The 24,101-nt window shown below is 40.2% G+C and overlaps 1 protein-coding gene and 1 non-coding gene across 2 annotated transcripts in view; one reads left to right on the forward strand and one right to left on the reverse strand.

The window, feature by feature from the left end:
* CFDP1 (craniofacial development protein 1) overlaps positions 1–24,101 on the reverse strand; it is a 141,180-nt gene that overhangs the window by 49,239 nt on the left and 67,840 nt on the right. The gene's annotated exons all lie outside the window — the stretch shown is intronic.
* On the forward strand, positions 23,103–23,178 carry TRNAA-CGC (transfer RNA alanine (anticodon CGC)). Its single transcript has one exon. It is a non-coding gene; the product is annotated as a tRNA-Ala (tRNA).

A 24,101-nucleotide genomic window follows, 5' to 3' on the forward strand; every position in this document is an offset into this window, starting at 1 on the left:
CAAAAATAAATAAATAGCCTGACCAGGCGGTGGCGCAGCGGATATAGCAACGGACTGGGATGCGGATGACCCAGGTTCGAGACCCCGAGGTTGCCAGCTTGAGTGCAGGCTCATCTGGTTTGAGCAAAGCTCACCAGCTTGAGCCCAAGGTTGCTGGCTCGAGCAAGGGGTTACTTGGTCTGCTGTAGCCCCACAGTCAAGGCACATATGAGAAAGCAATCAATGAACAACTAAGGTGTTGCAACGAAAAACTAATGATTGATGCTTCTCATCTCTCTCAGTTCCTGTCTGTCTGTCCCTATCTATCCCTCTCTCTCACTCTCTCTGTCTCTGTTAAAAAATAAAAAATAAAAAGAATTAACAGAATTGTATGATAGTGTGAACACTGAGTGACAGCTCAAATGTAAATGGTTCAGTGCCCAAAATATATCTACCACGAAAACTCATCTAACTTAAATTTCACAGGACACATCGAGTGTTAGTAACAGAAAGATCATGTCCTGGATTCTGACATAAAAGTGCCTGGTAAAATTTAAATGAAGGAGCCCAAGGAACAGGAATGTTAATTTGCCAAAGTTCTCTCAGAGTAAACTCTACTACATATATTATAGTAATAGTATCAGATGGACAGACAGGATGAAGGAAGCCAAGAATAAACTATTACATGTCCAGATATTCTACATTTTGCATACTTTGATTTTCCAAGATAGTTCTAAAAAATGCCACTTAAAAAAAGTAACACTCCCAGCCCTAGCTGGTTGGCTCAGTGGTACAGCATCGGCCCGGCATGTGGATATCCCAGGTTCGACTCCAGGCCAGGGCACACAGGATAAGTGCCCATCTGCTTCTCCACACTTCCCTCTCTCCTTTCTCTCTGTCTCTCTGTTTCCCTCCTGCAGCCAAGGCTCCATTGGAGCAAAGTTGGCCCAGGTGTTAAGGATGGCTCCATGGCCTCCACCTCAGGCACTAGAATAACTTTGGTTGCAAAGGAGCAACATCCAAGATGGGCAGAGCATTGCCCCTTAGCGGGCATGCTGGATGGATCCCAGTTGGGTGCATGTGGGAGTCTGTATCTGCCTCCCTGCTTCTCACTTCAGAAAACTACAAAAAAACACACCCCAAAACACTCCCTGCAAAACAGATGCATATACTATCCAAGCTCTGGAAATCACCCTACTCCATTCCTACCCTCTGAGGCAATACTGCGCTGCCTAATAAAGACTTGAAAAGCCAGTCATCAGGACCTCCCCACCCCAGCCCCAAAGTGATTTAGTTTTTTTTTTTTGAAAACGCAGATGGCCTCCATCTATGCTTCTATGTAACAGGAAGCCCCTGGTGCCACAGTGTGTTCTGGGAGCTCAAGTTCAGTAAAACGTGTCAACTTGTTACTGATCTTGATTAATTATCAATAGAACATTAATCCAAAGTGACCTGAAAAGAATCTGAAAAACAAACAATAAAAAGAAGATCAATTTAAAGGGGGGAAAAATACTAACTTTACAGTGGAGAAACTTAGCAGACTTCACTTAGACCAAATGATCAAGGTTACCGTCACCAGTAATGTTACTATGTACCATAACAAGGGCACGTCACCTCTCTGGCAGTCTTTCCAAACATCCACTATCTCTGTCTCATCATGAGAACACACGAGGTCAACTCAAATGAAGGGATATTTTACAAAATACCTGACCAGTACTCTTTCAGAGTGTCATGGTCATAAAAAACAGACTCAGAAACTGTCACAGATTAGAGGAGACTATGGAGACATGACAACTAACCGCAAGGTGAAATCCAGGTTTGGATACAGGAACACAAAAAGGCCATGAGTAATTTGAATAAAGTCTGTTGTTGAGTTAAAACTACAGTAAACTGTAAGTTGTTTCTTCTTGTTTGGTTTACTTTAAAGCAAATTTTATTGAGGTAATAATTTACTGCAAGCTCTTTTTTTTGTATTAAGATATAATTTGGTATCATATAATGTGGGTGGGGTCCCCCAGGATGAAGCTAGTCACTAGAAACCCAAGTGGGTAGAGGGTTGGAACTTTTAGCCCTATGTACCATCACCTGGCCCTATGAAAACTCTTGAATAGTAAAACATGATCAGTTTTGGCTTAGTAAACACAGAGTGCTGCCCCTGGAGAGGGCATGAAAGCTCTGGGCATACTTCCGCTCCCAATACTCTGCCTTGTGTAGCTCTTCCACTTGGCTGTTCTGAGTTATATCTTTTATAATAAACTGGTAAACACAGTAAAGTGTCTTTCTGAGTTCTGTGAGCCATTCTAACACATTATTGAAATTAAGTAGGGGTCATGGGAACACGATTTATAGTTATTTGGACAGAAGTATGGGTGGCCCAGGATTCTCTTGGCATCTGAAGTGGGGGCAGTCTTGAGGGACTGAGCCTGTGTGTGGTGTAATGTACTCAAGTTCTGCGTAGTGTCAGAATTGAACTGACTTACTGAACACCTAGTTGGTGTCTGGAGAATCAGAGAATTGGTTGTTGGTGTTAGAAAACAAAAACAAACAAACAAAAACCACCTCAGAATGAACCCACAACATTTTGTTTATTCATTCGTCAGTTGATAAACATTGAGTTGTTTCCACTTTTTGGTTCCCATGAATAACGCTCTTATGAACACTTGTGTACAAGATTTTGTATGAACATATGTTTCAGTTTTCTTGGGTATATACCTAGGAGTGGAACTGTTGGGTCATACAGTAACTCTATATTTAACTTTTTGAGAAACTGCCAAATTCTTTTTCAAAGCTATATACATGCTACATCCCACCAGCAACATATATAAGGGTTTCTTTCCATTTCTCCACACCTTCACTAACACTTGCTATTTCCATCTTTTTGATTATAGCTGTCCTAGTGGATGTGAAGTGATATCTCATTTTAGTTTGATTTCCAAACCCCTAATGAATAATTATGTACAAGCTTTTTAATTTTATCTTGTTATTTTAGAATTACTACAGACATTTAATTGGACACAACTTTAGAAATGATACCCTTACATCACAAAATCCTTGCCAGAAACCACAAAAACACATAGACACAAAACTATTCATTGCAGGACTCTTTATAATAACAAAAGACTAGCAACAAGCTAAATGATTATCAAAGAAAACTAACTGAAAAACCTCTGGTACGCCTGACCTGTGGCGTAGTGAAGTGTGTGCTGACCTGGAACACTGAGGTCGCCAGTTTGAAGCTCTAGGCTTCCCTGGTCAAAGCACATGTGAGAAGCAATCAATGAACAACTAAAAAAATAAGAGTTGAGCAACTATGCTCTCACTACCTCCCTCTCTCTCAAATCAATAAATAAAATCTTATAAAAAGAAAAAAAGAAAAGAGCTCTGGTACACTCATACAATGAAATACCTTCTGGAAATAAAAGAATGAGGAAACTCCCTAACTACTACTATCAAGTGCCTCTAGAACACATTCTTAAGTGAAAAAAGCAAGGCAAAGAAAACTGTACATAGTATAGTACTGTTAATCTAAGTAAGAGGAGGTAAATGTTATCTTTTTTGGTTAATGGAAGGAGAAATCATTAAAAAGATTTCAAGTGACTTCAGAACAGTCATTTGGATATACATTTTTAGTGAAATACACCTTAAGGATAAAAAAACCTACAAAAACAAAACAAAAAAACCCCCAACAAACTATACTAATCACACTTGGTGGTGGTGTGTTGGCACAGTCATTCTGAGATTTGTGAATGTATACTGTAAAGTAAGGCAAATGGGTATTTATGTCAAATTCTATAATTCTTGTTGATTGTTCTTAGTTTAGGAAGATAGAAGCTTCATATTTAAGATAACTTGAGGGTCCCAACATCAAAATTTGATTTGGAAGTAGTAGTACTGCTTTTAGAGAAAGACAGTAAAAACAAAACAAAACTCTTTACTCTTTGTACTGAAAAGTCCTTGGGATAATGACCAACTCAGAGGCAATTAACACTCTTAATCCCCAGTGTCCTGCAATGTTTCCCATTAAAAGGCACTAGGTTAGGTAACTGATATCAGGTCTAGGGGAGGAAATGCCAAAAATGAGCCTGGAAAATTTTTGTCATACTAGATAATATGGAAGCTATCAAAGAGTATTAGGGTCACTGTCTAACTCTAAACAACTTGTGAACATACTTGAAGTACTTACTGGCCAGATGGAACAATTTGAGAATCAATAAAGATCATGACTGCAATGTACTGAAATAACAACAAATGTTTTAATTCATGAGTTATAATAGAAAATACTAATTTGTTAGTACTAGAGGATGTTAGTAAACCAATTCATTTTGAAAACGGGTAAATAAATTAAAAAAAACAAGCATTTAGCATTTATCCCATCTTTCCTATAGAAACTGGGAATCAAATAGATGAGAAGATGACATTATACAAGCATTACAACTAATAAATGAGGAAGGAATGACAGAATTAGACAAGTCACTACTATAGACTGAAGACTTGTGTCCTCCCAAATTCATGTTGAAACTTAATCCCAATGTGATGGCAGCTGGAGGTGAAGCTTTGGGGAGATGATTAGGTCATGAGGGTGGAGCCCTCATAATTGGGATTAGTATGATTTAAAAAGAGGCCCTAGAGAACTCCTTTGCCCCTTCCACCAAGTAAGGGCAGTGAGAAGATGACCATTCATGAACCAAGTAGGTTCTCACCACACACTGAATCTACCTGTGCCTTCATCTTAGGATTCCCAGCCTCTGGAACTGTGAGAAATAAATTTCTGTTGTTTATATGCTACCCAGTCTATAATAATCTGTTACTGCAGCCTCTTTCTGGGAATAGAAGAGACTATTTGCAATTGAAGTAGAATGTTTATGCCTTCTGCTATAATTACTTTTTATGTTTAAAAGAAGAATTTCCAAAAAAAAAAAAGAATTTCCATAGAAACGACCATAAAAACCCATTCTAAAGAATCTTAACTATACCAATCATGTCTCCAATAAAACAAGTATTTACCTGATACTACTATAATTATTTACTGTAATATAAAAGTTTGACTATTTAAATATATAAGAAAAGTTAAATATTAATTACAACCTTCATAGAATTCCTGTTTATCAAAGAATGAAGGCCTTTCTTTTCTTCTTTTTTATTAAGTGAGAGGTGGGGAGGCAGAGACAGACTCCTGCATGCACCCGACTGGGAATCACCCAGCAGGCCCCCTACCCGATGATGCTTCTGCCCATCTGGGACCACTGCTTTGTTGCTCGACAACCGAGTTATTTTAGTGCCTGAGGAGAGGCCATGGTGCCATCCTCAGCACCTGGGGCCAACTTGCTGGAACCATTTGAGCTATGGCCACAAGAAGAGGGGGGGAGAGGGGAAGAGTGGTGAAGAAGATGGGCGCTTCTCCTGTGTTTGCCCTGACTGTGAATCGAACCTGGGACTTCCACATGCCAGGCCAATGCTCTACTGCTGAGCCAACCAGCCAGGGCTGATGGCCCTTCTTTTGGAAAACTGACTGGGCAAATGTCCAAAGGGAAAACCATTGCCTATAGTGGGAATGGTTGTACGTCTCACAACATGTCAATGTCCCTCCTCCCACAGCCACAGCAGACAACAGTCATCATTCATGGCATTTCTTCTCTTCTGAGCCCCCCCAGAGTTTCAGAATCTTACTTGACACAGCAACATGATAACCGTGGTCATTATAATTAGGTGTCAGAAAATCTATCTGCCACCCTTGTTTAAGTCTTTGTTTCTTGGCTTCCATCACCTTGGAAAAGCATTAAGATACTGTGAAAGGGGCTCAAGTTTTGGAGTCAGACAGCCCTGGATGTGAACCGGGATTATGCCTATTTTGGGGGACACATTAACAAACCTAGCTAAACCTGTTCCTTTATCTGTAAAATGAGGATGAAACCATTTCCTAGGAGTAGAAATGCTACACATTAAGCATCCACGTGGTGAGTGTTCACTAGATAACTATTATCGTCATTCTCTCCTGAGGCTTGCTGAAGGAACAGAGTACCATGCCATCACTGCTTCCACTACCTGAAGGGTGGCAGGAGGTCTAGTTGAGGAAAGGAGATCTTGGTCCATAAAGAAAGAGTGAGCTCCTGCCTTTAACATCTACTCCTAGGAAGCAGTAATGTGCGGAAGCCCTGCAGTGAATTGTGACCTATGAAGTAAGAGCAGACAAAACTGCATGATTCTTTAATTGGGTTAGAGATGACTGCTTCAGATCAGGAATCGAGAATAATTTGTTTAGAATTAGTTGTGGGAGTATGTCTCTTCCCCACTAGGAATCTAATCCTTTGAGCACGGAGACCTTTTTCTTTCTCTCTGTATCCCGGGTATAACACTTTGCCAGAAGTATTCTTCTCTGTCAGCCAATTAGAAAGAAGAAAGAAAGGTCGCCAGCTTGAGCATGGGCTCATCTTGTTTGAGCAAAAGCTCACCAGCTTGGACCCAAGGTCGCTGGCCCTAGCAAGGGGTTACTCGGTCTGCTGAAGGCTCATGGTCAAGGCACATATGAGAAAACAATCAATCATCAACTAAGATGTCGCAATGAAAAACTGATGATTGATGCTTCTCATCTCTCTCCATTTCTGTCTGTCTGTCCCTATCTATCCCTCTCTCTGACTCTCTCTCTGTCTCTGTTAAAAAAAAATGCTGCCTAGCCTGATTTGTGGTGGGGCTCAGTGGATCTGGATGCTGAGGTCACTGGTTCAAAACCCTGGGCTTGCCTGGTCAAAGTACAAATGGGAGTTGATGTTTCCTACTCCTTCATCGTCTTCTCTCTCTCAAATGAATAAAAAAAAAATTGCTGGCTAAGTGCAATGGGCTATTTTGGATTGTGTACTATTTGACTTGGGATGCTGATGACCTAGGTTTGAAACCCTGAGGTCCACCAGCTTGAGTGCAGGCTTATCTGGCTTGAGCACGAGGTCACCAGCTTAAGCATGGGATCATAGACACGATCCCATGGTCGCTGGCTTAAGCTCAAAGTTGCTGGCTTGAGCAAGGTATCACTGGCTGAAGCCCTCTGGTCAAGGCATGTATGAGAAGCAACCAATAAACAACTAAAGTACTGCAACTATGAGTTGATGCTTCTCAGCTCTTAAAAAAAATGAGTAAAATTAAAAGGTTGGAACTGTCTTTAAGAGAGTTTTTCTAAAAAAAAAAAGTGCAAGTGAGACTAAAGACTTTGATGTAATAGTACAAAAACTTTATTGAAAGTTTTAGATTCCTGGCCCTGGCCGGTTGGCTCAGTGGTAGAGCATCGGCCTGGCGTGCGGAAGTCCCGGGTTCGATTCCCGGCCGGGGCACACAGGAGAGGCGCCCATCTGCTTCTCCACCCCTCCCCCTCTCCTTCCTCTCTGTCTCTCTCTTCCCCTCCCGCAGCCAAGGCTCCATTGGAGCAAAATATGGCCCGGGTGCTGGGAATGGCTCCTTGGCCTCTGCCCCAGGCGCTAGAGTGGCTCTGGTTGCGACAGAGCAATGCCCTGGATGGGCAGAGCATCGCCCCCTGGTGGGCGTGCCGGGTGGATCCCGGTCGGGCGCATGCAGGAGTCTGACTGCCTCCCGTTTCCAGCTTCAGAAAAATTAAAAGAGAAAGTTTTAGATTCCTTCTGGCCTGTGATGGCGCAGTGGATAAAGTGTCAACCTGGAACACTGAGGTTGCTGGTTTGAAACCCTAGGTTTGCCTGGTCAAGGCACACATGGGAGTTGATGCTTCCTGCCCCCCCCCCTTTCTCTCTCTCTCCTCTCTAAATACATAAATAAATAAAAATTAGAAAAGAAAGTTTTAGATTCCACATTGCAGCTAAACTTAAAGAAACTACCACTATTCATATTTTGGTATAATATCATAGAATAATTTCCAAAATTATTTAAAAAGCTATAAAAATACTCCTTCCTTTTCCAACTATGTATTTGTGTGAGACTGAATTTTTTTCATGTAATTCAACCAAAATGACATATCAGAACAGACTGAATGGAGAAGCAGATCTAAGAATCCAGCGATGATACTGCTATTGGTGTAATAGAGTTTGCAGCTTTGGGGCAAGAAGAAGTAGAGCAAGAACTGCAAATTTCATCTCAAAACAGAATGTTAGGTCAGATGCAACAAAAATATAGAAAGGGATAATGATTGAAGAGCTCAGAGAATGAAAGAACTTTCACAATACACAATAGAACTGCCCAGGCACCTGTCCCTTCCATAAATATACTGTAGAAAATAAGTCTGAAGGCACAGACATATTCTCTACTTGTAAGGTTTCTTTATGAATTCCTCCTGTCTGTTTCCTCTCTGGACCCCCTGGTTTCCTTGTATTTGTTTCTAGAACCTTTGTTATTTCTTTGCTCTCTTCCTTCTCCTATTCCACAGTGTGCAGCTATGGAATGGGCTGGAAGTGAGGCCTAAGAAAAACAAGCAAGAGAGCCTGTCTTACCCAATAATTCCCATACCCACAGGAAGTTATTTGTATAAGATAAAAAAAAACTTGGAAAAGCCCAAGTATTCAATGAAGTTATTCTTTCCCAGCAGAGGTGCTTTTGCCACCATCAAACACTCACTAGTTCCTACAATGTATGATCCATACAAAATAGGCGGTAACCAATAGGACAGTACTGAGTCACTACTGTCTTCTCTTTCCATTTGTCTGCTCTACAGGCTTTGAAGCAAAAATGTCCTTCATACCAGAAAGCAAGTCTCCAATACTTTTGCCTATAATCTATCATGTAGCATCTTACTTTGGGTCGAGGGGTAGGGCCAGGCTGCATCTTTAGTAGTTGATACCAATACTGTGCTGAAAAGACCAGTCAAGTGGAAAGTAGCATTCTTTTGAAGCGTCAATCTCCCATCTTCCTTCCAGGCAAGACAACCAACCTTGTATTTTGGATTTTCCTAGACAGCCCCAACTTTTTAATTTTACTCATCAATGTATAAACTACATTTCACATTAGCTCAAAAAAACATGTGGCACAATAATGAAGACAATCTTTATATACAACACAAACTGTGAGCTGAATACTTCCAGGGGAGTACTCTGTTCTTCATTCCTACACGTATAAGCAAATCTAAGTTAAAGTTCTGTTTATAAGAGGGAAAAAAATTACTTTACTATAAAATTGTACCTGACAGTGGGCCCTTCTACTAAGGACTAGAAACCTTCTGCTGCCTGACCAGTGGTGGCACAGAGCACTGACCTGGGATGCTGAGGTCCCATGTTTGAAACCCCAAGGTTGCCAGCTTGATGCCCAAGGTTGCTGGCTTGAGCCCAAAGTCACTGGCTTAAGCAAGGGGCCAAGCAGTCAAGCAGTTGGCCTGAGCCCCCCCCCCCCCAGCCCCATCAATACATATGATAAGCAATCAATGAACAACTGAAGTTTTGCAACTACAAGTTGATACTTCTCATCTATTTCCCTCCCTCCCTCTCCCTCTCTTTCTCTCTCTTGCAAAAAGCAAACAAAACCAAACCTTCTGCTCCATGGGGTTATTTTATATAAAACAGACGTTAATTCTGTTTTTAAACAATGATATTACATAAAACCAGAGGCAAGGGCAGGAGGCCACTGAGTGGACCTCAATGGCTGCAGCAAGAGCTCCAGCTGAGGCTTTGTCTCTACGGCAGTGGCAGATCTGTGGCAATGGAGGGTTTTGCATAAGAAAACTGCTGGCTCTGAAATCAGCCGCTTGCCTCTGATGACCCAGTGATGAATGAGCTGAGAATGCTGAAAGAATCACCACAAGGAAACAGATGAAACATTCGGCCAACTTCATCCAGGCACAAAGAAGTGTTGGTGTAATGCTATTTACTCTGGCACTAGTGTCAGGTTTGGCACAAAGCCAAAGAAGGTCTTTTAAAAATGTTTATTTAGAGAAAAATATAACAAATCAAAGAATGAGACAGAGGGAAATCTTTATTTAAAAAAAAAAAGACTTCATGTATGAAAGTCTGGGCACAAAAGAATCATTTTATGGCCCTCTCCTGACACTCAACTCTAAATTGCCTATTAACACTTACTGCTCATCTAGCGCACAATCCATGGGGAACTAGAACAAATGCAGGAAACACTTTACTGAACTGCCCAGAACAGCTCAGCACTGACAAATGGGAAACTATGAGCTTCCCCAAGATCATTACTCAGTCATTTAACAAATATTTACTGACAAACTATTATATGAACCAAATACTAGATTGAGAACAAACAGGATTTATGCATTCAGGGCGCTAGTTAACCATCTAGTAGGGGAGAAGAGAGGTGAAAAACTATTATATAAAATACATAAAAATCCACATAATTACAGATTGAGGTAAGAGCTCTGAAAGAAAAGGATAAGGGGTTGTGACAGATGATGACAGTGGGAAGTAAATTTAGACTGGAGCCTGACCAGGCGGTGGCGCAGTGGATAGAACGTCGGACTGGGATGCGGAGGACCCAGGTTCAAAACCCTGAGGTCGCCAGCTTGAGCGCAGGTTTGAGCAAGGCTCACCAGCTTGGACCCAAGGTCGCTGGCTCGAGCAAGGGGTTACTTGGTCTGCTGTAGCCCCATGGTCAAGGAACATATGAGAAAGCAATCAATCAACAACCAAGGTGTCGCAATGAAAAACTGATAATTGATGCTTCTCATCTGTCTCCGTTCCTGTCTGTCTGACACTATCTAGCCCTCTCTCTGTCTCTGTAAAAAGTAAGTAAATAAATAGATTAGAGAGGTGTATTCTGAGGCCTTTCACCCTTTAAAAGTAAGTATCTAAAAATCATTTTATAAAGTCCATTTCTTTAAGCATCTTTTTTCCAGAAGGAAGATAGCGCTTTATTTAATACTTCACCTTTTAAACACTAAGACATTACCTGCCTTTCTCGCTCGCTCCCTCACAAGCGTACAGGGAGTTTTCAGAGGCTACATGGTAGATGACGGCATCAACACTCCAATGGCTAATGGAATGCGTGATGCAAGTATGAGATTCTGGCTATCTTCTATTAAGACAGATATTAAGGAGATTTTTCAAGATGTAAAACAATGCCATTCTTCTCAAAGATTCTTTATTGTTTTGGAAATATATTCATTTTTCCTAAAAACGCTATTTATACTAACATATAGTGAGCTTATTACTATTTGAAAATAACTGTTTTATATTTCTTAGTTTTAATTTCTAATATAGTAAATATCAAGAGATATCAAAAGCTCTTTGGGATCTTCAATAATTTTTATGAATGTAAAGAAGTCCTAAGATCAAATAGTTTAAGAACCACTAAGCATTTAAAATTTTTATGTTTATTTGTTTATTTTGGAGGGAGAGAGGTAGGAAGAGAGAGAGGCAGGAACATCAAGCTACTCCTTTATGTACCCGGACCAGGGAATTGAACTGGCAACCTTTGCACCCTCCAACCAACCGAGCTATCTGGCCAGGGCTTATTTTCTTACTGATTTTTTTTTTAAATGAAGGATTTTTTTTTAATTTACTCATTTTTAGAGAGGAGAGGGAGAGACGGAGAGAGAGGGGAGAGACAGAGAGAGAGAAGGGGGGAGGAGCTGGAAGCATCAACTCCCATATGTGCCTTGATCAGGCAAGTCCAGGGTTTCGAACCGGCGACCTCAGCATTTCCAGGTTGACGCTTTATCCACTGCGCCACCACAGGTCAGGCCTGATTTTTTTTTTTTTTTTTTAAAGAGAGACAGAGAGAAGAAGAGAGACAGAGGGGAGAGGAAGGAAAGCATTTGTTGTTTTTGTTGTTCTACTCAGTTGTGAATTTTTTGGTTGCTTCCTGTGTGTGCCCTGACCAGGGATTGAACCCACAACCTTGTTTCAGAACTATGCTCTTAACCAACTGAGCTAAATGGCCAGGGTACAAACTAAGCATTTATAAATGTTTGTCAATTGGTCATTTTTAACCCTACTAAATACTGGTCATCTATTACATCATTTTGTTTTAGAGTATGTTTCAAGTAGATGGGTAATGAGAAGAAGGCCAGTATTTGTGGCTATAATGTGTTGTGGCTTATCTGACCATCATTACAACACAAATTTCACCATGGTGACTGGTCAGTTGTTTTTCCACGTCATTGTAAATATCTGACGAATTAATAATATGTGGAGTTACTTCTAAGCCTATAAAGAGCTTGTAAATCATAAAGTAATTATAATACATATGTGATATCTGAAATTGAATAACAAGGTTAAACACATAAAAAACTTTTTAAATGGAATAACACAGGAACGGTGGAGTAGCTTTTTTTTGACGAACCCTTTTACAGTCAGAAATAATGATAAACTCAACAAAATATGAAAAACAAGCATTAAAGGCACAAAAGAGCAACCAAAACCAGGCAAAAATTAAGGCAAATGATTGTAAGAGTTGAATTACAGTGCTTTGCCTGCGGGCATTCGCCAATTCCTGTTGCATGAGTGGCTAGAACTCAAGCAGAAAACTGAATTTTCATGGCTAAGGAGACAGAGTGCAGAGTCTGGCTGTCAAAGCAGCTGAAAAATTGAGGTGGGAGTGGAATGCCAACTTAATAAGAAGATATACAATTCAGACCCCTGTTCAAAACTAGGCAAAAATAAATAAAGAAAGAAAGAAAGAAAGAAAGACATTTCATCAGAGAAGATATACAAATGGCTAGTAAATGTATGAGAAGATACTCAACATTATTAGTCATTAGAAAAATGCAAGTTAAATACAATGGGCTACCACTCCACATCCACTAGGTCAAAAAGACTGACAATACCAGGTGTTGGTGAGGAAGCAGAGAAATGGAAACCCTCTTACACTGCTGGTAGGAATGTAAAACGGTGTAGCCACACTGGCAAACACTTTGGCAATTTCTTAAAATTTCCTTATAAATAAATTAAAAAATTTTTTTATTTTTATTTTTTATTTTTACAGAGACAGAGAGTCAGAGAGAGGTATAGACAGGGACAGACAGACAGGAATGGAGAGAGATGAGAAGCATCAATCATTAGTTTTTCATTGCGCGTTGCGACACCTTAGTTGTTCATTGATTGCTTTCTCATATGTGCCTTGACCGTGGGCCTTCAGTAGACCGAGTAACCCCTTGCTGGAGCCAGTGACCTTGGGTTCAAGCTGGTGGGCTTTTGCTCAAACCAGATGAGCCCGTGCTCAAGTTGGCAACCTCGGGGGTCTCGAACCTGGGTCCTCTGCATCCCAGTCCAATGCTCTATCCACTGCACCACCGCCTGGTCAGGCTAAAAATATTTTAAACATAAATTTACCATATCACCCAGCAATTCCACTCTTGGGTATCAACCAAGGAAAACAAAAACATGTCCTTGAAAAGACTTATACATAAACGTTCATAGCAGCATTATTCATAATAGCCAAAAAGTGGAAATGATCCAAATGTCTACCAACTAGTGAAGAGATAAAATTTGCATATCCATATAAGAACATTATTCAGCAAAAAAAGGAATTAACTACTGATAGATAGTACTCCATCAATGAACCTCAACTACATTATATTAAATAAAGGAAGGCAGACACTAAAAGACTATATTAAAGTATGATTATATGTAAAGCAGATCAGAATTTGCCAGTGGCTGAACAAGGGAGCAGGAATTCTCTGCAAATGGGCAGAAGAAAACTGGGTGATGAAAATGTTTTAAAACTAATAATGCAGGCCCTGGTTGGTTGGCTCAGTGGAAGAACATCAGCCCAGTATGCGGAAGTCCCGGGTTCGATTCCCAGTCAGGGCAAACAGGAGAAAGTGACCATCTGTTTCTCTCCCAACCAATCTCTTCCTATCTCTCTTCCCCTCCTGCAACCATGGCTCAAATGGTTTGAGCAAAGTTGGCACTGAGGATGGCTCCATAGCCTCGCCTCAGAGGCTAACATAGCTGGGAGCTATGGCCCAGTTGGGCAGAGCATTGCCTGGTAGGGGGCTTGCTAGGTGGATCCCAGGCCTGGTGCATTCAGAAGTCTGTCTCTGCCTCCCCACCTCTTACTAATTCAAACAAACAAACAAAAAAACCTTATAATGTGTAACAAAGGTCACAAGTCTAAAAAATTTACTAAAAATCATTACAACTATATAATTACATTAGGTAAATTTCATAGTATGATAAATTATACCTAAAAACTGTTAAAAACACAAAAAACAAAAAAATGCTAGGGGAAAAAGGGCAGGGTGGGGGGAGGTAAAATGAGACTTCTTAGACTCATCTATTAAATCTAATATGTGGACCTTGTATGATAGCTGTAAAAAACCCTTATGATACAATTAAGGAAATAGCACAATAAATGGTTGATGATATCAAGGAATTGTTATTTTTCAGACAAAATAATCATAATTTTCTCTAAAAGAATACTTACTCGTTAGAGATACTGAAATATTTATAGCTAAAATGATACAATGTGAATGAACGTTTTGCTTCAAAATATTCAGTGAGGGTACTGGTGGTGGAATGGATAGGGCTATCAGATGATATACAGATGGGACATGCGTTGATAAGTATTGAAGCTGGGTAATGTGTACATGGGGATTAATTAACACCATTCTCTCTACTATTGTTTGAAATTTTCCATAATTAAAAGAAATTATCCCCGGCCAGATAGCTTGGTTAGTTAGAGCATCATTTTGAAGTGCAGAGGTTGCTGGTTCGATCTCCAGTCAGGGCACATACAGAAACAGCTTGATGTTTCTGTTTCTCTCTCTCCCCACTTCCTCTTGATAAAATCAATCAATAAAAATATTTTAAAAAGAAGAAATTAGCCTGACCAGATGGTGGCGCAGTGGATAGAGTGTTGGACTGGGATGCTGAGGACCCAGGTTCGAGACTCCAAGGTCGCCAGCTTGAGCGCAGGCTCATCTGGTTTGAGCAAAAGCTCACCAGCTTGGACCCAAGGTCTCTGGCTAGACCAAGGGGTTACTCGGTCTGCTGAAGGCCCGCGGTCAAGGCACATATGAGAAAGCAATCAATGAACAACTAAGGTGTCGCAATGCGCAACGAAAAACTAATGATTGATGCTTTTCATCTCTCCATTCCTGTCTATCCCTCTCTCTCTGTCTCTGTAAAAAAAAAAAAAAAAAAAAAAAAAAAAAAAAAGAAATTAAAAGGTGACCATAATATCTATACCTCATAGATTTGGCAAATGCTGGTAATTGTTGAAGTCTGATGATGGTACAAGTATTCATTATCCTTCCCTCTTTACTTTTGTGTATATGTTTGAAGTTTCCATACTAAAAAGATGTTTTAAAAAAAGAATCTGAGCCTGACCAGGTGGTGGCACAGTGGATAGAGGGTTGGCCTGAGACGCAGAGGACCCAAGTTCAAAACCTGCTTAAGAGCTGGCTCATCCAGCTTGAGCACAGGCTCACCAGCTTGAGTGTGGGGTCGCTGGCTTGAGCAAGGGGTCCCTGGCTTAGCTGGAGCCCCCTGGTCAAGGCACATATGAAAAAGCAATCAATGAACAACTAAGGAGACAAAAGAGCCACAACGAAGAATTAATGTTTCCATATCTCTCCCTCCTGTCTGTCCCTATCTGTTCCTCTCTCTGTCTCTCTCTCTAAAATAACCAAACAAACAAAAAACCAAAAGAGTCTGAGACCTATATATTTCCTTACTGGTATCAACACTATTCATTTTACAATAATTCAAACAAAGTAAGGGTAAAATGTAATAAAATAAAATATTTCAATACTTTGTGCAATCATGTCCTGCTTTACAAAGACCAAGACACTTAGGTGGCTAATTAGCTCATGCATCATATTCAAGATCTGGTTAAAATAGTTAGATCAGGCCCTGGCAAGGTGACTCAGTGGATAGAGCATCATCCCAGCACACCGAGGCTGCAGGTTCAATCCCTCATCAGGGCATTTATAAAAAGCAACCAATGAGTGCACTACTAAATGGAACAACTAAATAGAACAAATTAATGCTTGTATCTCACTCTCTCTTCCTCTCTGTCTTCCTCTCTCTTTCAAATCAATGAGAAAATTAATAAAATAGGCAGATCAGAAACATTATATATAAATATTAGTTGCTCAAAAGTCAAAAGTAAATATATCTTCCCTTCCTTTGTACAGTTTTAAAGGTAAAATTAAACTAATTTCATTAGGCATAGAATATTCTTTATTTGAGGAACCATAATAATAAAAGTTGCTTAAAGTATAAATTTCTATGTAGAAATCTAGCTAGATGCATGCTTCTACTTTAACTACCCTATATATTCAGACTCAAGCCTTTACAATGGGTAGCCTAATTATTTTGCAATGATCTAAACACGAACTATTACTAGAGACATATATCTCCACATGTGTTTCCTCTGATAAAAATGGAAAAGCAATGATTACATATCTGTCCACCAGACACAGGAGAATTAAAAGGGGGAGAAAGAATCAGTCTATCCTCTACAGTTCACAATCTCAAGAACTGGTTAAAGAATCAGATTGGAGTTTCCAAAACGGCTTGCTTTTGTCTGAACCACACATTGTTCTTTAGTGTTCCAGGTCGATGCCACCACAGGTCAGGCTCATACATTGTTCTTTAAAAAACAGAAAAAGCCTGACCAGGCGGTGGCGCACTGGATAGAGCGTCAGACTGGGATGCGGAAGGACCCAGGTTCGAGACCCCGAGGTTGCCAGCTTGAGCTCAGGCTCATCTGGTTTGAGCAAAAAGCTCACCAGCTCGGACCCAAGGTCACTGGCTCAAGCGAGGGGTTACTCGGTCTGCTGAAGGCCCGCGGTCATGGCACATATGAGAAAGCAATCAATGAACAACTATGGTGTCGCAAAGAAAAACTGATGATTGATGCTTCTCATCTCTCTCCGTTCCTGTCTGTCTGTCCCTGTCTATCCCTCTATCTGACTCTCTCTCTGTCCCTATAAAAAAAAAAATTAAAAAAAAAAAACAAAAACAGAAGAAAACTCACACAAATTTATATAAAATACAGGTATCCAACATCTGTTGAAAAAATATAAGACCTGGTAATGTTTCCATGTGGCAACAACTGGCAGATAATGGAGTTTGGGACCATCGCCTCACACTAATATAAAAACAGACATGATCCCTGTCCTTGTGGTCAATCAGGTAGAATTAATTGAATTGTAATTAATGTAATGGTGGTTATGTGTCTGAAGTTCCTTTAAAATTTTTAGTTTCTTAAGTAAATCAGAAAAAACTAAGAACTGTATGATTCCATACACAGGTGGGACAAAAAAATGAGACTCATGGACATGGACAAGAGTGTGGTGGTTACCAGGAGGAGAGGGAGGGGGTGGGGGGGGGAGGGCACAAAGAAAACCAAATAGAAGGTGAGGGAAGACAATCTGACTTTGGGTGATGGGTATGCAACATAATCAAACGTCAAAATGACCTGGAGATGTTTTCTCTGAATCTGTGTACCCTAATTAATCAATGTCACCCAGTTAAAATTGTCTAAAAAAAAAATTTAGTTTCTTTGTAATGCTATATATTCTGCCACTTAAATATACATTGTATCAAATATCCCATTTATATTCCTTAGGAGCCTTTAACTGGCACTAGGCTCATAACAAACAACCACACGTTTTAATTAAAAAAAATAAAATAAAATATCTGCAGAACTCACTTTCAAAAGGACCTGCCCACAACAAAATTCAAGATTGGATCAGGTTTAGTTTATTTGTTTGTATATTCATTCAACAAATATCCTATATGAACATATAATGTGTCAAGTACAGAAAAAGGCAAATTTAAAATTATAAAAACCAACTACCAAATAAATGTTCACTTGGGCTTCACTTAGTGCTATGCAGGGTTTCAACTTGAGCTCTACTGTTATTTAGAATTGAATGTCTTTGCTGCCCTGTGCACTATATGGTGTTTGGCAGCATCCCTAGCTCTTGCCTAACAGATGCCAGTAGCATCCTTCCCACACCTCAGCCCAGGTTATGACAACCACAAATATCTCCAGACATTGCCACAAGTCCTCTGGGATAGATTACAAATTAAAACATTTTAATTAATGTCAGCAGACATATATACAAAATTCATAATTAATTATCTTTCTCTCTGTGTGTGTGTGTATATATATCTATATATATATGTAAAATGATCAGACATTACCTAATTAACGATAACCTAAGTAAATAAAATTGTGGGCTTTAAATAAAATTGTGACAACAAAGTATACTAAGAAACTTAAGATTTATATAAAACTCAAATAAATGTTTTAAAACTAACTAGTTATCTCCAACTTTTAGTCTTATGGTTAAGCTTCCACTGTAGATGAGTTCTTTTTTTTTTAATTTATTTGATTTTATTTTTAGCTTTTTTGTTTGTTTGTTCATTTTAGAGAGGAGAGGAGGGAGAGAGAGGGAGAGAGAAGGGGAGAGAGGAAGGAAGTATCAACTTCCACATCTGCCTTGACTGGGCAAGCCCAGGGTTCCAAACCAGTGACCTCAGCGTCCCAGGTCGACACTTCATCCATTGCGCCACCACAGGTCAGGCTGTAGTTGAGTTCTTATTCTGCTAACAGGCTCTTTTCTGAGTACAGGTTTCTGTATTCTAATACATGAAAACATAAATACAGCCTCACATTCACAAAAAGAATCTTCATTTCTAGCTTCCCTCTCAGATGTTTTATTGTACATTAGGATGAGCAGAGGAAAGAAAATTAAATGAATATGCAGTCAGAGTATTCTCTTCTAATTGAAAGTGTTTAGTAGGAAGCAAATGAAAATATTAATTAAATCTATGCAGGTTTTTAACTAGTTTTAAGTTTCATTTATTTGTTAACTCTGCTTCTTATTTTTCCTGGTCATTTTAAAATTTCTTTGTCCAAATATTAATTAGTAAGTGAAGACCAACCCTGTTTGTAAGGAGTAAAAGGGAACAATAACTAATTTTTATCGAACTCTTCTTTGCCAGAAACTTCATTAAGACACTTCATCTCATTTCATTCTCAAAACAGCTCTTTGAGGTAGGAATTATGATCCCCATTTTACAGCTCAGAGAGTCATGCAAAATTAAGGTCTGAACTAGACAGGACTGGCCAAATCAAAAGCAGATATAACTATACCTACTTTCAATTTTTTTTTTTTTTTTTAATTTTTCTGAAGCTGAAAACGGGGAGAGACAGTCAGACAGACTCCCACATGCGCCCGACCGGGATCCACCCGGTATGCCCACAAAGGGGTGACGCTCTGCCCACCAGGGGGCGATGCTCTGCCCCTCCGGGGTGTCGCTCTGTCGCGACCAGAGCCACTCTAGCACCTGGGGCAGAGGCCAAGGAGCCATCCCCAGCGCCCGGGCCATCTTTGCTCCAATGGAGCCTCGGCTGTGGGAGGGGAAGAGAGAGACAGAGAGGAAGGAGAGGGGGAGGGGTGGAGAAGCAGCTGGGTGCCTCTCCTGTGTGCCCTGGCCGGGAATTGAACCCGGGACTTCCGCACGCCAGGCCAACGCTCTACCACTGACACAACCGGCCAGGGCCTATACCTACTTTCAAAGAAGTTGTTGGCAGTACTACTCATGACGGCATTCTCTTCCCCCTACTATAAAACACAAGAGGCCCAAAACAATTGTTATAAAAGGGGATTTAATCTGAAGAGTTCAACATAGAGCTAAGAATCCCCAAATAAATAAAAAGTGAACACAATCCAATGGTAACAAAATTCAGATGTATATGGTTTTCATATCTGTTCACAAATAACTCAACACTGGGCAGCAGGAACACACCCACAATTTCAAGATTCCAGCCAGGAGGGCTTATTAGCTTCAATAAAAATGTCAATTTATTGCCAAAGGATCCAGATCAGTGGAACTTTCCAGTTCTCTAAAGAAGCAATATATAGTTGCCTGGAAAATGGTTACAGAATCCAAACAGAACTAGAAATTAAAAGAAAAACAACCTCAGACCAGGCTCAGAGCATGAAATATCTTCATAAAAGAATGAACAGAAAAGTCTGAGAGAGGTGCTCTAGATGTGCCTCAATCCAGAGTTTAAGATCTGGAAGTCAGCTGATTTTTGCAACTGCTTACAAAGTTCATTCAACTTTTCCTTTCAGGTTTTGTTTCATAGAAGAAAAATAAAAACAACTTTTAACATGAGGGAGTGCTAACTTTTCTTCCTGGCACCACAAATTTAAAAGCACGTGCGTGCACAGGTGTGCACGTACACACACACACACACACACACACACATCCTTCAAAAGCCTGCAGAATCCTAAATAAACCAGACCATGTGTGTCAGGGAGAGGGAAAGAAAATCCCTAGCAAGGAAACAGTTTAGTTCAAAAGTTCTAGCAAATTGTTAACTGAAATAGAAATCAACTTTACCAACCAGAAGATAAAGAAAAAAGTTCAAGACCTTATTGTTTTAAAGGAATTCCCAAGCATAGAATTAGATCACAGACTTAATTCTCAGTTTAGGAAGTGAAACAACCCTTGCCTGGAGATAAAACAGTGACAATTTGCTTGACACACCTCTGTGCGAGCAGCTGCTCCCATCTGTCCACTTCCCTCTCTTATTCTAAAAGCTAGTTCAAGGCCTGGATTTATCAGTTACATGTGCTAATTGGAAAAAAAAAGGCACATTTCCCAGGACACAGTTATGGAAATAACATGATGTCCCATTTCAACACTTATAAACAGATGTTAAATTGACCAAAGTACATTTAAATAATTTCATCTCATTCATTCTTACTAGTGCTTACAGATTTGTTCTCTTTTGGGACTTTCTTCCAAAATGACTGGCTAATATACTAAGTTTTAGAAATATTAGGAAAGTTATTTTGAAAAAAAGGAAAAATATTGGAAAAGAGGAAGACAGTTAATAATTTTTACATAGGGGGCCTTAAAACTTTCCTAAGCTGAGACACAGACACTGGGTTTCCTTGTGTCCCTCTACTACCGAAATTCAGTGTAACTGATTATGAACAAAAGTGAGGCAGTTTGAACTTCAGCAAGAGAAATATACTACACTTAAAGGGCCTCTTCCCCAAGACTGTTCTGATTATAGCTATGAAGCCATTCTATTCCTTACAAGGGAAGTTTTTTAATTTCTCCACAAAATTTACCCACCCATCCTAGTTGCAATAACCATTTCTATTTAACAATACAACAACAATGAGTTTTATCACCTTTCTAAATACAAAGCAGCCTCTACAAACATACTATTTGCCAGAAAGCAAAACAGTAAACCTAAATGTCCTTATAGGAAAATGGTTTCATAAATTACAGAACATTCAAAACAGAATACCATGCAGCCATTAACAGTATCAGACAAATCTACATGTACTATACTTTTTAGCATTTTTTAAATGTTTATTGATTTTAGTGAGAGAGGGAGAAAGATAGAGGAACACTGATCTGTTCCCATTATGTCCCCTGACTGGAGATCGAACTGGCAACCTCTGTGCTTTGGGACGATAGCCAACTGAGCTATCCGGCCAGGGCAGCTTTTTTTTCTTTTTAAGTGAGAGGAGGGGAGACAGTGAGAGACTCCCACATGCACCCTGACCAGGATCTACCTGGCAACCCCTGTCTGTGGCTGATGCTCAAATCAACTGAACTATGCTCAGTGCCTGAGGCTGACACTCAGACCAACCAAGCTATCCTCAGTGCCTGAGGCCGACATTTGAACCAATAGAGCCACTGGCTGAGAGAGGGGAAGAAGAGAAGGTGGAGAAAAAGGGGGAGAAAAGCTGATGGTACTTCTCCTGTGTGCCCTGACCGGAGATCAAATCTGGGATGTCCATGTGCTGGGATGATGCTCTAACCACTGAGCACACTCACCATGGCCTATAGTAGTATTTTAAAGCAAAAATAAAAAATTTCAGGAAAATAGGCTTATATGACTCCATTTATATAAATAAAAACACCTTTTTATGTGAAAGAAAATCCCACACAGATACATATATAGATTAATTACTAAATGCTTAGGGAAAGGTCTAGGTTAGAGCTAACTGAAATATAATGAAAATCATAAATTGGAGCAACATAGGTAATTTTACATTTTATTTTTATATTTTAGAGAGGAGAGGGAGAGACAGAAGGAGAGAGAGAGAGGAGGGACAGAGAGAGAGAAGGGGGGGAGGAGCTGGAAGCATCAACTCCCATATGTGCCTTGACCAGGCAAGCCCAGGATTTCGAACTGGCGACCTCAGCATTTCCAGGTCGACACTTTATCCACTGCGCCACCACAGGTCAGGCTAATTTTACATTTTATAGTAGCCATATTAAAGAATGTAATGTAATGGTGAAAGAAAATTATAATCATTTATTTTATTTAACCCAATATATTAAAATGTTAGTTATTATTTCAATAATAAAATTAATACAAAAATTAAGCTAGCTTTTTTATTCTTACTATTTAATTTAGTGTGCATTTCACATTTACAGCACATCTCAATTTGAACTAGCCATATCTCAATGCTCAAGTCATATATGGCTACTGGCTACTACATTGGACAGAGGAGGCCTACAAAGAAAAATATCAAACCATTAACTTTCATTTTGTCTTCTATATCTTTCTGCACTATTTGCATGTTAAACAGCCAGGTATTGCCTGACCAAGCAGTGACGCAGTGGATAGAGCGCTGGTCTGAGATGAAGAACCCAGGTTCGAAACCTCAAGGTCACCAGCTTGAGCACGGGCTCATCCGGCTTGAGTCAGGCTCACCAGCTTGAGTGCAGGGTCACTGGCTGAGCATGGGACCATAAACATGACCCCCTGGTCGCTGGCTTGAGTCCAAAGGTTGCTGGCTTGAAGCCCAAGGTTGCTCGCTTGAGCAAGGGGTCACTGGCTTGGCTGTAGCCTCCGACGAAGGCACATATGAGAAAGCAATCAATGAACAAACTAATGTGCCGCAACAAAGATTTGATGCTTCTCATCCCTCTCCCTTCCTGTCTGCCCCTATTTGTCCCTTTCTCTGTCCCTCTTTCTCTGTCTCTCTCTCACTAAAACAAACAAACAAAAAAATGAAACTAAAGAGTGAATGTCTATGTATAAAAATGAACTCAAAATAGATAAAAAACCTAAATATTTAAGCCAGAATAATTTCTCAACCTTAGGATAGAATTCTTAGGATGCAAGCAGCAGTAACAATAAAAGTAAAATAATAATTAAATTTTATAAAAATTTAAAATTTATGCTCATCAATACATGCCATAAAAAAAGAACAGGCGGCCCTGGCCGGTTGGCTCAGCGGTAGAGCGTCGGCCTCGCGTGCGGAGGACCCGGATTCGATTCCCGGCCAGGGCACACAGGAGAAGCACCCATTTGCTTCTCCACCCCTCCGCCGTGCCTTCCTCTCTGTCTCTCTCTTCCCCTCCCGCAGCCAAGGCTCCATTGGAGCAAAGATGGCCCGGGCGTTGGGGATGGCTCTGTGGCCTCTGCCCCAGGCGCTAGAGTGGCTCTGGTTGCAACATGGCGACGCCCAGGATGGGCAGAGCATCGCCCCCTGGTGGGCAGAGCGTTGCCCCATGGTGGGCGTGCCAGGTGGATCCCGGTCGGGCGCATGCAGGAATCTGTCTGACTGTCTCTCCCTGTTTCCAGCTTCAGAAAAATGCACAAAAAAAAACAAAAAAAAAAAACAAAAAAAAAGAACAGGCGCCTGACCTATGGTGACGCTATGGATAAAGCATTGACCTGGACTGCTGATGGCCCCAGTTCAAAACCCTGGGCTTGTCAGATCAAGGCACATACAACAAGCAATCAACAAATATCTAAAGTGAAGTGAAGCAACTATGAGTTGATACTTCTCGGTCCCCCCTCCCCCATCCTCTCTCCTCTCTCTGTAAAATCAATAAACAAAATCTTTAAAAATAAAATAAAATAAAGGCAAGACACAGACTGGGGAAAAAACTCAATAGCATTTACATCTGACAAGGTGCCTTTATCCAGAATATATAAAGTACTCCTACAAATCATCAACAGACTGATGAGCAACCTGATAAAAAATACTAGAAGAGATGCTTCACAGAAGATATACAAATGACCAATAAACATATGAAAAGATGTCATCATCCTTAGTCTTCAGAGCAATGCTAATTAAAACCGCAGGAGATACCATTCCCCGCCCACTAAAATAAGACTGATGACAATGAATGTGGACCAGGACATGGACCAAGTGGGTCCTTCAAGTGCTGCTGCCAGAACTCTGTGATAGTAATATTAAACATACA

The sequence above is a fragment of the Saccopteryx bilineata genome, chromosome 9 (genome assembly GCF_036850765.1).
Source record: "Saccopteryx bilineata isolate mSacBil1 chromosome 9, mSacBil1_pri_phased_curated, whole genome shotgun sequence".
NCBI lineage: Eukaryota > Metazoa > Chordata > Mammalia > Chiroptera > Emballonuridae > Saccopteryx > Saccopteryx bilineata.